We start from the raw sequence: 15,724 nt of genomic DNA, 5'->3' as shown, positions 1-15,724 counted from the left end.
AAGTCTTTTTAAAGTTTCATGTGGGGTCGGACACCCAATAGGTGTGTCGGTGGACTAGTTTCAGCTGGGCATTATTTGTTTGTAAATAGGTCTCGCACTGGGTTCTAAACGCTTCACATCTCCCTTCCAAATTTGATTTGCAATTCTACAAATTAAACCAAATCGTGTTGTGCTGCGCATGCTTTAAACTTTTTTTATATTAATTAAATTTTCCACCTTTTAACTTTTCTCAAACTAAATTTAAAAAAAATATACCCATAAATTAAGACCCGCACGATCTACATATCAACCTCTACTTTTAGTGCTTGCACTAAAAAAATTATGAGGTTTTGGTCATATAGCTAACCCCAAAACTTTCTATTTTCAAGCCTGTTGCAATGGCCTACCCAATGCTGACATTTTCCTGCAACCTGCCAACAAGCCACAAAGCCCGTAACCTCGGTCCTACCATCAAATTTGGAGCTGATTTTAAAGATCACGAGGTCATTCTCGGGAAATCCCCGTTTATGGTAATGAATATCACAGCACCGGAAGTATAGGAACCGTCTCTAGCGTTCAGCCTAAACTGCCTTCAAGACATCCCTGCCTGCAAGAAGTCTAAAACTACTGCCATCATGGCCCCCGCCAAACCTGCTATCCTCGCTTCTACTAAGGGGAAAGAAGTAATCATTCTTGAGGATCTGACTGAGGGATTAACTGTCTCACCACCCGTGTTTGAAGCCGGTCAAGTTTAAGGACTGTACCACTGACCCGAACTCAAAAGAGGAACTAAAACAGAAGAGTTCGGAGGGCCATCAAAGCCCAGGCTCCTGAGAAAACACCTGTTGAGGAGGAGCCTCATCAAGATGAAGAATGATTACCAGAAATTCATCCACTCCTTTGAGGGAGTAGATTCCATCCTCTGACGGATACTTATGGATATGAGAGTATCCAAAAAATTGTCGCCGCATTACCACCACTTCATGGACATGGTGAGGAGAGAAAGAGAGAAAGAAGTTCACTCCTACTCCTACCACCCGAGTTAGTGCAGTTTTTAAAAGGCTAGCTACCAAAGAAGGATGTTCAGTTAGCAAGTTACTTAAATGGGTGGGACATGTAATTTCCCCTCGCATGAAGAAGGAAATTTTGAAGGACGTTAAGTCCGCCAAATAGTCTCACAAGACAATGGGAGTGCCACCTACTCGCATCCCCTTTTAGTTCTGTTTAGGGAACAGAGTTGATACCGCGGTGATTACTACTGATTATACCGCCACCAGGACCACAGGCCGTCGACCGGTTAAGTCAAGACAGGGTCTGAAAATTTTACTCGTCACCCATTATGGAGATATTCCTACAATCCCAAAGGCAAAGACAAGATGATTACCTGGCACTGTAGCCGGTCTACACCACGGGGAGCATACTTTCCCTTGAAATACCGATATTTCTACTAAGAAACTCCATCCTGAGACATCATCGTCAAAAAAGAAAAGGGTATGGGTACCCAAGGTTGCTGCGCTGATACAGTCCGGTGAGCCTGCAAGATAAGAACATGGAATAAAGTCAGGGTCTGAAATATCTGACATCGTCGCAACAATAGCCAGTAAAATGGAGGAACAAGTAGAGGATGTCCATCAGGGTCCTTCGAATCTTAAAGAGATCAAGGAATCAATAATTGAAGAAAAAGTTGAGAGGCTCAGGATCGAGATTTCCGAGTTGGCTCAAGAACATGGAGTTTCCTTCGATAGGAATGAGGAAAATTTTGATTACAATGATTACTTGGAGGAAGATTTCATGGATGTCCATGTAATTGAAACAAGAATAGCCACATCTGCGCGCGAGGCTCAATCTCACACCGAAGAGAATGCGTAGATGAGCTGCGTAGGGCTATCCTCCTAAGGGATGAAAAAGTTGGTCTACTGGAGAAAATAATATAATAGAAGAAATGGCCGCAGCCATGACCGCCATGGCCACTATTTAGGGGCAATCACAAGCACCGCAATTGACTTCTCAAGAGATCAATCAGCCGGAAATCATACACATCACAGATGAAAGAAGAAAGGTTACTTCAGCAAACAGAGACAAGCAACATAGAAAGGACTCTCCATCAGGTGCTATACCAGAAAATGAATTTAAGCAAATGGTTGAACAAGTGTGGGACGCCTTAAGCCAATCTAATAGTGGTGCATTGGTTCTAAAGGGTAGACCTTTACTGGAGGAATTCGATGCTGTGCTTTTCTCCAAGGGTTTTGTGGCCCCAAACTTTAAGATATTTGATGGGACTCAAAATCCCAGGCATCATATAGCACATTTTCGAGCCAGTTGTGGCAACACGAGGAATAGTAAAGCTCTACTCTTCCAGCAGTTTGTTAGCAGCTTGTCAGGAATCACTTTTGACTGGTACGCTGACTTGCCCAACAGGTCAATTAAAACATTTTCTGAGTTGGAACAGCTATTTGTGAAAAGGTTTGCCGGAGCACAACATCTTGTGTCTATTGGAGAGCTCATGATGGAAAAACAAAAGCCTAACAAAACTTTGGTGGACTTATTTTAAGGTGGAGAAACCTTAGCATGAAATGTGAACCTCAGCTACAAGAACATCATGTGATTGAGATTCTACTCAATAGCATACATGGGCTAGTAGCTTTCATGCTCAAGGGACTCACCATTAAATCCTTTCAGAAGCTACTCAGTAAAGCCAACAGTCTTTAAGAAGAAATTAAGCACATGGAGCTACCCAAAAAGGCTAAGGTGACCAGAGTGTTCGAAAAGAAATTAGGATTACTAGCAACCATCGATAAAGGAAAGCAACTGATGAAGATATATGCTGAAGATCCTCGCTAATCTTCATCACAGTATGCTCAGAAATAGAGTAATCAATCCAACCAGCGATCACCTTAAGAAGGATCACCTCGAATAGGGGATAAGAAAATGTCCCTGTTAGAACGACGTGTCCCTGTTAGAACTAGAACGACGTAAAACGGTGCATTCTTTCAAAGATGAAGCTATACCTAAAATATTCAGAAGTCTGACGAAGAAGCCGAAGTTCAGACTACCAGACCTAAGGAAGGCCGAAGAGGTAGATAGGAAAAAAAAACCAAATTATGCCCATACCACCGGTTGCTTAGGCACACTATAGAAGAATGCTTCATCTTGAAGGACTAGCTCGAGAGGAACCTTAAACAAGGGAACATAATGATCCTGAAAAAAATGTTGAAGAGAACCTGAAAAAGGTTCCATAAATATGATTTTGGTCAATCCAATCTCTCCAATCAATCTGTATACTGGAACAGATGGATGGTGTACAACTTGGGATAAACTCAAGAGGATCCTCAATAAAATACAAGATTTATCGAAATAATCTTCTACAAATACCAAAGGAGGATGGATGAGTTTTGAAGCAGATCATTCAAGAAAATACTGAACAAGATCCAGTCTACATCAATACAAGCCTCCATTCAGAGTCCTCAGTGTACCAAGCCCGAGATGAAGGTTTCGCCAGAAGATCCGTCATCGTCAAGGATAAAGAAGAAGAAGAAGAGCATCACTACAAAGATTGATAGCGTGGGGGTTGGGATAGGGACCGCCTTTACCAGATTAGTTGTCTCAAATTTGGGGAGGAAAATCCTCGAACCCTTGACTTTGTACGATTATCTTTTTGTCCCTCTGAGGTCTTATGAATATAATGATTGTGATTTCGGCTACGTTTTAACTATTTTTGGTGATAACGTAACTGATTATGACCAATCTAGCTTTGATCTCGATCCCCAAAATGATCCTCAAATCATACTTGAGTCCGGTGAACTCATTGTCAAGTCCAAAGAAGACATCAATGACACCGTTTACGACAGCACCGATAACGAGGGGCCAATTATCGAGCATCACGGTACACGGCTTACCATCAACCTAGATCTTTCTGATGAAGAGGAGGAGACACTGGAGAATTCAACAATGATATCTCTAGAAGAAGAAATCACGGAATTTAACATACGGAGAGAAAAAGTGTTACCACCAAGAACAGCTCCAATAGACAAAGGAAAGCCGGTAATGACTTGAGAGGAGATACCCCCACCCACATGATCAAGATAAAATCGAAGGATCATACAAAGTAGATTACAACGTGCTAGCTCATCTTAGGAAGTTGCCGGCCCGATTAAGCATCTATAACGCTCTGATCCTGTCAAAGGAAATGAGAGAGTCTCTAGTTATAGCTTTGCTTGACCCAGAGATTTGCCTAGCTCAGTTGGTCAGCACATCCTCAGATGAAGTTTGTTCACTGAAAGAACAGCCTAGGGTAACCTTCATAGATGAAAACTTGCTACTCGGTACTACCGACCAAAACCGTCCACTCTACATCTCCGTGAACATCGGTAGATTTGTGTTGTCCAGAGTTTTAGTAGACCCTGGAGCATCTCTTAACTTGATGAGCCTACAGACATTGGCCTATTTGGATATTGAAGCTCAAGATCTTATGGCTGATAAAATGATGTTAAGAGGATTCAACGAAAAGGGAGAAAGAGCACTTAGATCAATTATATTACTTATGAAGGTTGGAGAACTTGAAGGTTGGAGAACTCATGACAACCGCTAAATTTCATATCATCGATACCGAGACCTCTTTTAACGCTCTGTTGGGTCGACCATGGATTCATGAACACAATATGGTTCCATCATCTCTACACCAGTTCCTCAAATACTGCAATGATGGTCAAGAAAATTGCATCAAAGGAGACCTACAACCATTTTCAGTGCATGAAGCTGGTATCCATGAAGATGTTGCATACTATGCGCCTCCAAAGAGGATTGTCTTCTCTCGTGAAGTTATCACAAACAAAGGTGAAGATTTAGAAGAATTAGAAAAAGGAGGCCATTCAACTCCGCTTCAGCGATCTTCCACCACTAACGATTTGGTGAAGGTTATTTTAGTTCATGCACCTGAGGTCAAGGTCGGGGACGTGGACGAGGAAGAATCAACTTAATCTTTGAACGGACTAAGCCAACTATCAACATTGGTAATGAAGACAGTTTCAAAGAAGATATAATAATGACAAAATAAAAGAAACCTCAGTACGAGATATCCTTAGTAGATACAGAGAAGAATGAATGTGAAACAATGTATGATCGGATAAACCACTATGTGAATGCTATGACCCTTACTCTGATTCTCCCTCAAAAGGTTGAGAGTTTAGAGGTCAAGGAAGTTCGTAGTGTTGGTACAAAGCTGATCAAATTTTACCGTGCTTCCATCTCTACTGAGCTTGAAAACCATGTAAATTTGGATTATGATCCTAATGAATTAATGAAATTGCCTTTTGGTTACTTCTCGCCTTATGTTCTTCCTTTTGGTTACTTCTCGTCTTGTGTTCAAAAGTTAATTCAATAGGGACACTTACCAAAACAAATGCGAAAAGTTAAATTTCAACTTTTAAAAAATTATGGAATGATAAACGTCGAACTTCAAATTCAAAAGAAGGTCTCAGATTTGGTACAGTCGGACCAGTCGATGATTCTAAATTTTGCATGATTATTACTGGTGAGTCAGAGGAGGATTGCCTCGATATAGAGAATAACTCTGCTGATCAACTAATAGAAGATGCTCCCCCAGAATTTGAGGAGGAAATTAAATCTACTATTGATGAATTGAAAGAGATTAACATCGGGACTGAAGAACAACGCCGACCTACATTTATAAGTTCTCTACTCAATGACGGAGAATCTTCAGAATAGATCAAACTATTAACAGAAGTCAAAGATTGCTTAGCATGGAGCTACGATGAAATGCCAGGACTGTCAGTAGAGGTTGCAGTCTATAAACTCAAGGTGGACAAGAATATAACCCCAGTAAAACAAGCTCCCAGAAGAATACGCCTCGAAATAGAACAACGAGTCTTCGCCGAGGTGAAGAAATTAATAGACGCCAACTTTGTAAAAGAAGAGCAGTACCCCACATGGTTGGCTAACATTGTACCTGTTAAGAAGAAAATCGGACAGCTCTGTGTTTGTGTCGACTTCAGAGATTTGAACAAGGCAAGTCCAAAAGACGAGTTTTCACGAGTTTTACCAGAGATGATGGTGGACATCGCTTCAACACATGAAATTTTCTCCTTCATTGACGGATCGTCGGGATACAACCAAATCAAGATGGTTCCCGAGGATGCAGCACTTACAGCCTTCAGAACACCGATAGGAATTTTCTGCTACACAGTGATGTCGTTCGACCTAAAGAATGTCGGAGCAACATATCAACAAGCAATGACGAAAATTTTTGATGACCTCATCCATAACCAAGTAGAATGCTACGTGGATGATTTGGTCATCAAAAGTAAACAAAAAATAAACCATTTATACTATTTGAGGATTGTTTTTGAACGGTTACAACGATATGAACTTAAAATGAATCCCTTAAAGTGCGTCTTTGGCGTTACCTCCGTGAAATTTCTGGGATTCATTGTCCGTCATCGGGGAATCGAGATCGACCTGGATAAAATTAAAGCTATCTTGGAAATGCCTCCTCTTAAAACTTTGAAACAACTATGTTCCTTCATGGGGAAGTTGGCATATCTGAGACACTTTATTTCTAATCTCTGGTGTCGGCCTTTCTCGACATTAAAAACCAAATTCATTTGAGAAGAGAAATGTCAGCGGGCCTTTGAGGATGTTAAACAATATCTATTGACACCTCCTATTTTGGCAGCCCCTATTCTAGGGAAACTGTTGATACTTTATACCGTGGCCTTAGACGACTCTCTTGGAGCCCTCTTAGCCCAATTCAATGATGAGGGTAAGGAAAATGCACTCCACTACTTGAGTCGTCGCCTAATACCAACGAAAATAAGGTCCCCACCAATTGAGAAGCATTGTCTAGCGTTAATTTTTGCTCCTCAAAAGCTTATACATTACATGCATTCTCATAAGATTACCCTAATCTCGAAAGTTCGAAAGTTAATCCGTTGCAATATTTGATGACCCGACCAACACTTTCCGGACGTCTAGCAAGAAGGTCAATGATCTTATTGCAATTTGATATAACTTTTCAAGGGCTCCGTGCTATCAAGGGACAGATACTAGCAAACTTTCTCGTTGCACACCCACTGCCAGCTGGGTCCTCTCTCAACGATAAGTTACTAGACAAGCAAATAATATAAATGGAATTTTCCAGAGTGCAACGCTGGGAAATGTACTTCGATGGCGCTTTGTCAGCCAAAAAAGACAAAGGAACAGGCACAGTTATACCAGACAAAGCAGTGATTGGTTTGATCTTTATCACACTATGTGGAGGGTTTCATACCACCTGACAGAGCCGTGCACCAACAATGAAGCCGAGTATGAAGCTTTAATCACTAGATTGGGAATGGCAATCTCAATGGATATAACAAACATTGTCATCTATGGCAACTCCCAACTCGTCATCCAGCAAGTCGTCGGACAATACATAATTCTAAAACCAAGGTTAGCAGAATACCATCAGTACACGATGAAGCTCCTGGAGCAGATTCACGATGTGACTTTCTACCGGATTCCTAGGGGAGATAATTCCCATGCCGACACTCTAGCAAAACTTTCTAAGAAAATGGCATGTCCCCTGGAGGATTCCATTGAAATCACAGTGCAAGGAAGATGAGTCTTGTCTGAGATCAACCTCGAAACTCTACACAAGCTCAAAAAAAGAAGCAATAAATATAGTTGTAGACATCAACGAAGATTGGGGCAAGTCATTAATAAAATATTTGCATACTAGAAAGCTGCCAGAAGGCAAGTCCGAAGCACACCACATCACAAGAAGGGCTATGTCTTACACCCTGATGGGAAACATTCTATATAGAAGATCAGTCGACCAGATGTGGCTACAGTGTCTGAGCAGAGCCGAAGCACAAAATATTGTCAAAGAGGTACATGTCAGATTGTGTGGCGCTCACCAGTCAGGGCCGAAAATGACAATGAAAATCAAAAGGCTCGGGTATTATTAGCCAGCAATGATGTCCGACTGCATGGATATAGCCAGAAAATGTCACCAATGCCAAGTGCATGGGGTGGTCTTACACGAGCCTGCGAATGTGCTACACCCAGCTGTTGCCTCATGGCCATTTGAGTGTTGGGGCATGAACATAATAGGTTTGATAGACCCTCCATCTTTTTAAATACATAGGTTTATACTTGCCGCTACAGATTACTTCTCCAATGGGCAGAGGCAGTACCGTTGCGTGAGGTTACGACACATAATGTCCTTCAATTTTTCAAAAGCCAAATTGTCTATCATTTTGGAGTACCGCGAAGAATAATTTCTGACAATGGGACAGCTTTCAGAAGCACAAAAATCAATAATTTCTTCAAGAGACACAGGATAGATTAGAGATACTCTACGATTCACTATCTCAGAGCAAATGGTTTGGCTAAAGTTTTCAACAAGGCACTGGTACAGATTTTGAAGAAAACACTGGATGAAAATAAAATGGATTGGCATAACAAACTATTAGAAGCCTTGTGGGCCTACCAGATGACTTTCAGGACTCTCACTCAGTGTACACCCTATATGCTCATGTACGGGTATGAGGTCGTGCTACCGCTAGAAATCCAGACACCATCTTTTAGAGTTGTTATTGCCAACCAACTCACAATAGGAGAAAGTTCAAAACTCAGACTTGAAGAACTGGAAAGTCTTGAGGAAAAATGACTAGAAGCACAACAACATTTGGAGCTTTACCAGGCGAAGGTGGTACAAGCCCATGACAAATTGGTCAGCCCAAGGACATTCAAAGTTGGTGACCTCGTACTTGTGCTCAAAAGGCCTATTCTTGCACGCCATAAAATAGGTGAAAATTTTGAGCCAACTTAGGAGGGACCATTTGTCGTTGAAAAGTTCTACACAGCAGGAGCCTATCAGTTAGTGGACTTCCAGGGCAAAAGACCCATGTTACCAATAAATTGACGATATTTGAAAACCTATTACACAACCTAATGTCGCTTGCCTTCGGTCGCTTTGAAACTTTGAAACTTTGATTGTTTTGGGGTTATCTATGTGGCCAAATGTCTATGACTGGGTCCAAATTTTGTAATTAACCTCAATATAATAAAAATTTTGAGAAAAAATTTTAAAAACATCAAATTTTCTCCTTTACACTTTTGAGTATAATGTTCCACAAAAATTAAACAAAATTCATATATAAATAAACAATTCATTTTACTGAAATAAGATAAAATTTACTTTAATTAATACTTTGTTTTGTTTCTGTTGATGGCAAGTTTCAACCCACTAACATTTTTCCTGTCGTCTGTAGAAAAATTTTGGGACAGAGGCTGATCTTTGCTTTCAATGATGGCTGGAGTCTCGCACTGAATGAGGAAATGGCGCTGCAGGGCGGTACCATAGACTTCAACATAGACTTTAACCAAGTTGACATGGACCATGAAGGTCCTCTCATGAATGTAGTCAGCTGTAGAGAAAAAGAGGGATTGCCTTCACTGCTGAGGGTGACTGCCAAAGATAATGCATCACATAAAGGCAAGAACATGATAATAGAGCAGGATCAGATGGAGGGGCCCAGCCGCCTATCATCCATGATAGCTACACTAGCCGGAGGCCTAGTAGTCCCCAATAATGAACGACTGTTAGATGCTACGCTTTGCAGGACGCAACGCAGAAATATGAGCCACAGAAAATAGAGGGCTTTTATACGAGAAGAACCCAGACGTCAAAGAGAAACAAACAATTTACTCACCACTATTCCTAAGGGGCATATTTATGAGCCAGACATGAAAGAAACTTCTTCCAGCCTACCTGCCACAGATGAAGAACCAAGGTTTGTCACAGAGCCAGAGAGACCTTCAGCTTCAGATGCCTTGTGCATGGGTTTCCCGACGTGAAACGTCGAGATACCTGCAAGGACATCAGCCACAGGGGAATTTGTAAAATACCCGAATTGTAATGTTCTACATTTACGACTCTTCGGTACATTGGAAGAGTATACCTCCACCACCAATAGATCTCAGACTCTAGATTTTGTTATGGATGAGCCATATGTCCCACTGGGGACAGATCAGTATATACCATGGGGCCCAGTGTCGTACATTCCTCTAGATGTTGAATCTCATGTTCCAGATCATCCAGCGCCAGTTTGGGTTCCTGCCAATGGTTAGATGGAGGAACGCCTGCGATAGCTACCGACTCCTAGTACGATGGAGTACTACAAAATAAGCAAGATGAATAGAAGAGAACTTGAATTTTCTGAGGAAATCCAAGGAAGATTCGTCAACATACTGGAAGGCCTGGAGTTGTATACCACGGGGGTCTTCTCCGAGAGTGACGAAAAAAGCATTCTTGACTGCATCTTTGATTTGAGAGATAGAGGTCGAGCAAGCCTTCTCATGAAAATAACATACTCTGAGCCGAAGGAATAGATGAGAGGAAAAAGAAGAATCACCATTCAGTGCGGCTGTTGTTATAATTTTGCCAATGACAGACAAAAAAATCCGCCAAGGATCCTTAGACATGACCAGGTAGATCCACTACCTCCTATAATAAAGTGGATGATCAAGAGGATGGTCAGATGGAACATACTGTCAGCTACCTGCATCCCAAATAGTTGTATAATCAACATCTATGTCAAGGGAGATTGCATCCCTCTCCATATAGACCACCACAATTTTGTGAGGCACTTCTGTACGGTCTCATTATCCTGCATCCCAAATAGTTGTATAATCAACATCTATGTCAAGGGAGATTGCATCCCTCTCCATATAGACCACCACAATTTTGTGAGGCACTTCTGTACGGTCTCATTATTGAGCAAAAGCAATATATTATTTAGAAAAGAAATTGACATTATCAACCCTGGTGAGTTCAGAGGAGCTGTAGAGATTTCACTATCAGCTGGTTCAGTTTTGGTCCTGAAAGGAAACGGGGCAGATGTTGCTAAGCACTACATTCCAGGGGTGCGACACCATAGGGTGACCGTAGCCTTCCGTAGGATGGATGACAACGAAACACCAAATGGATTCCAGCCAGACCTAGAACTAGAAGAACTGTTACCATACGACCTATGAGAGGGTTGTACCTCTAAGTACATGTGAAGGGAACTCTTGTCCTAAAGCATGGCTTAGAAGGTCTGCTCGATCAGGAGCTCGTCATACTTGATACAGAGGGACAGAGGGTTCACTTTTTTTAATAGCAACATGATATGTATCACACATACTCAGCCTACAATGTATACATGGCATGAGATGTTCTGGATGTACTTTGATATGGACTATATGTTGTACCTTTTTGAGGCGTCAGCCTATGTTTGATCTGTGATATTTTGATTGGAGCAGATTAATGGAAATTTCTCTCAAAAATGTGCCTTTTTGTCAATTACCTTTTTATGCGATGGATGGAAGCCACGAACCATGCGTTGGTTCAGAATTTCAATGAATGAAGAATGAAACAACAAATTTTTAACAAAAATAAAATTCAAACAAAAAATAATCATAAATGAATAAACAGCAAAACATATTTCTTTTGAAAATCAACCAACTAAAATTAAAATTTTAAAGACATATTTTGAAAAATTAAATGTGGTAAAAACAACAATAAAAGAAAATGAATCTGTTGAGTGGATTCTCTTGGTTTTGAAGTTTCTTACTCTTTGTGCGCTCAGCACAACCATCTTTATCTACATTAACTCTCTTCACATCCCCGCAATTCACATCCCCGCAACATCCCCGCAAAATTTCACATTCTGCACAAAGCCTCACAAAACTCTACAAACCTTATTCAACAAAATCAACCTTTTCACATAACACATTTTTACAAATTCAACACAATAAACTCTATTTGAGAATTGCCCTTATATTTCAATTCTCACATATTTGCACATATTTGAATCAGTCTTTTGAATCAGTCTTATGTTTTTGATTCACCATATTCGAGGTCGGTACCTAAATTCTGACACTCTCTTCTGAGAATTGTCCCTATATTTCAAATATTCAAATCAGCCCTATGTTTCTGATTTGTTATATTCATGGTCGGTCCTTAACTTCTGACTCTCTTTTCGAGATTGATACCTAAATTTCAATTCTCATTTTCAAATCAGTGCCTAAATTTCGAGTTCTTCACATATTTTCATATTCTATTCACATATTCACCACAAATTTACACGGTTAAATCTGCATATTTTCTGCATAAGGAGAGATATTTTCCTCGTCACCTCTTAGGTTGGATGTGAGTCCCAGTGATTTCCTTCCTAACATGATCGATATATTTTTCCCGCTACCTCTTAGTTTGGATGTGAGTCCCAGAGCTTTCCTCCTCAATGTAGCATATATTTTCCTTGTCACCTCTTAGGGTGGATTTGAGTCCCAGTGCTTTCCTTCCTAACGTGATCGATATATTCTCCCGTCACCTCTTGGGTTGGATATGAGTCCCAGAGCTTTCCTCCTCAATGTAGCATATACTTTCCTTGTCACCTCTTAGGGTGGATTTGAGTCCCAGTGCTTTCCTTCCTAACGTGATCGATATATATTTTCTCACCACTACTTGAGTTGGATGTGAGTCCCAGCGCTTTCCTCATCAATGTATCAGATATTTTCTTCGTCACCTCTTAGGTTGGATGTGAGTCCCAGTGCTTTCCTTCCTAACTTGATCGATATATTTTCCCGCTACCACTTGGGTTGGATGTGAGTCCCAGAGCTTTCCTCCTCAATGTAGTAGATATTTTCCCCATCATCTCTTAGGTTGGATGTGAGCCCCAGTGCTTTCCTTCCTAACGTGATCGATATATTTTCCCGCTACCACTTGAGTTGGATGTGAGTCCCAGTGCTTTCCTCCTCAATGTAGCAGATATTTTCTTCGTCACCTCTTAGGTTGGATGTGAGTCCCAGTGCTTTTATTCCTAACATGATCGTTATATTTTCCTGCTACCTCTTAGGTTGGATGTACACTTGGGTTGGATGTAAGCCCCAGAGCTTTCCACCTCAATTTAGAAGATATTTTCCTCGTCGCCTCTTAAGTTGGATGTGTCCCAGTGCTTTCCTTCCTAATGTGATCGATATAATTTTCCCGCTACCTCTTAGGTTGGATGTGATTCCCCGAGCTTTCCTCCTCAATGTAGCAGATACTTTCCTCGTCATCTCTTAGGTTGGATGTGAGTCCAAGTACTTTCCTTCCTAATGTGATCGATATATTTTCCCGCTACCTCTTGGGTGGGATGTGAGTCCCAGAGCTTTCCTCCTCAATGTAGCGGATATTTTCCTCGTTACCTCTTAGGTTGGATGTGAGTCCCAGTGCTTTCCTTCCTGACGTGATCGATATATTTTTCCCGCTACCTCTTGGGTTGGATGTGATTCTCAGAGCTTTCCTCCTTAATGTAGCAGATATTTTCCTCGTCACCTCTTAGGTTGGATGTGAGTCCCAGTTCTTTCCTTACTAACGTGATCTATATATCTCCTGCTACCTCTTGAGTTGGAAGTGAGTCCCGATGCTTTCCTCCTCAATGTGGAAGATATTTTCTTCATCATCTCTTGGGTTCGATGTGAGTCCCAGTGCTTTCCTTCCTAACGGACATATATATTCTCCCTATCACATGTCAGTTAAATATAACTTCCTAGTGGTAACTCAAACTGGTACTGTCCTTTCTTTCTGGTGTAATATCCTTAATGGTTTCCATCTTCTACACTGTTGTTAGCCTTTTGAGTCAGATGTGAGCCTCTGTGTTTTCCATCTTGATTCGATCCTCCCACACAATCCTATTCTCATCTTTTGAAATCAGTTTAAAGACCACCTTAAATGGATTATCGCATCTGATTCCTATTTTGAGATTGATACCTAAATTTCAATTCCCACCTCGGGGTCAGCACTTACATACTGATTCCTATCCTTTATAAATACCTAAAACTTCATAACTCAAAATTCACTCTCTGATCCCCAGCGAGAGTCCCTATTCCTTGATTTCAATCAGACATTCACCTGCTAATTCCCCAGCAGAAACAAATCACACACACAGCTCTACACATACTTCCAGGTTTGTTGACTTAGGAATTTATATTGGTTTTGTTGATCTTATCGATCAACACCAATACATGTGGTGTGCTTGTCTAGCACACCTCACCTATTGGGGGTCCATTTATTGACCTCACTTTTTGTTGAGGTTTAGATTTTTCTCTTTAGTAGCCTAAGTTCTAGCCATAGAACTTTCCTATTGATTATTCTTAGAAAACTAGAAAAGGAACCCTCACCATTAGAAATTCTATCCTCTTCTCTACTCAACTTGAAGGTCCACATATCGATCCTAACTTCTAGCACTTAGTAGGTGGGGTCATTATGGGGAGCACAAGGAGAGTCACCCTTAGAACTGTTGGACCTTAGGGTTGACCCTGGATCTTGGTCTAGGGCTTAAGACACATACTTGCACTCACAATCTCTCACAACCCTAAAGCCTCTAGGCTTTAGTCCCTTGATACTTTTGGGAGACTCATGTAAGTGGTCCCCTAAACCCACTAGCCCTAGGCTAGGGTTTGGCTAAGACCACTACATAGAGGACCCAAAATGAGGTTTCCATTGGTCCATAGCTTATTAATGGTGGCTGGCACTCCAACTCTACCAAGATACTCAACCTAGCATTTTGCTCCTAAACTTCCTCAAATTACCTAAATACCCTCGGGACCCCAAATTTGGCCAAAATTCCCAAATTTACCCAAAATACCCAAATTGGTTCAAAAACTTATTTCAAACACCTTGAAAACACCCAAACTACCCAAAATCACCAAAATTTGCCAAATTACCAAAATACCCCTCCTTAGCCCAAAATTCCAAAAATTCCAAGAAAATCCCAAAAATTCTCAAAATCTACCAAATATTCCCAATTTCATTTTTCTCAACTACCACATGATCCAATTTGGCCAATTTGACCATCTTTGATCAAAACCCCCAAATTGCCCTTTAAAGGCCCATATTTTCCCCAAATCTCCCCAAATATGTATCAAATTGGTCTCAATTTACCCCAATTTCAAATCTAAACTCAAATTCACTCTTGATGTGACCAATCTAGACCAAATCCAAGCTCAATTGACCCATGCTTTGAGCCCAATTTTGATTTAAATCAAAACCCCAATTTTGGTCCCATGATTTGGTTCTACCAAATTGAACCCATGGTCAACACAAATTGCCACAATTTGTGTTGAAAAATCTTCATAATATTCCCATAAATCAAACTTGATGTCCAATTGGCCTTGTTGAAGCCTCAAATTCATTTGATTTCAACCTAAGTCCAAAAAGCCCCCTAAGTCCAAAAAGCCCCAAATATCCAAAAAGCCCCAAATATGCCCCAAATTCGCCATGTCTCAAAATCTCACCAAATTGATGGCCTTAGCCCCAAATTTTCCACTCCATTCCTTCATGAAAGATCTTCACATCATCACCTTTGATCATTTAAACCATTTAATTTTGACTTAGCCCAAGGCTAGCCAAACCTAGACCCAGTGCTAGCCCAACATGCCCAAATTGACCAAGTTTCAAAAAACCTTCAAATTTACCCTTCAATTGAACTCAAAATAATTTCAATTCTTCACCAAAAATATTCATAAAATCGATTAGGATTTAACTTGGTCAAGTTAGAAATTTTCTTTGAAAAATCCTACTTTTGCATGAAAATAATTATATAAATTAAATTAAATTTTGAAAAATCACATTTTCTCCTCTGATGTCTTAATTGACCCATGACTGAGGTAGGATAAAAATTTCAAAGTCATTTGAATTGAATTTGACAAATTATGAAGT

Source organism: Phalaenopsis equestris, unplaced genomic scaffold, assembly GCF_001263595.1.
Source record: "Phalaenopsis equestris unplaced genomic scaffold, ASM126359v1 Scaffold000484, whole genome shotgun sequence".
Taxonomy (NCBI): Eukaryota; Viridiplantae; Streptophyta; class Magnoliopsida; order Asparagales; family Orchidaceae; genus Phalaenopsis; species Phalaenopsis equestris.
Note: the sequence above shows the minus strand (reverse complement) of the source record.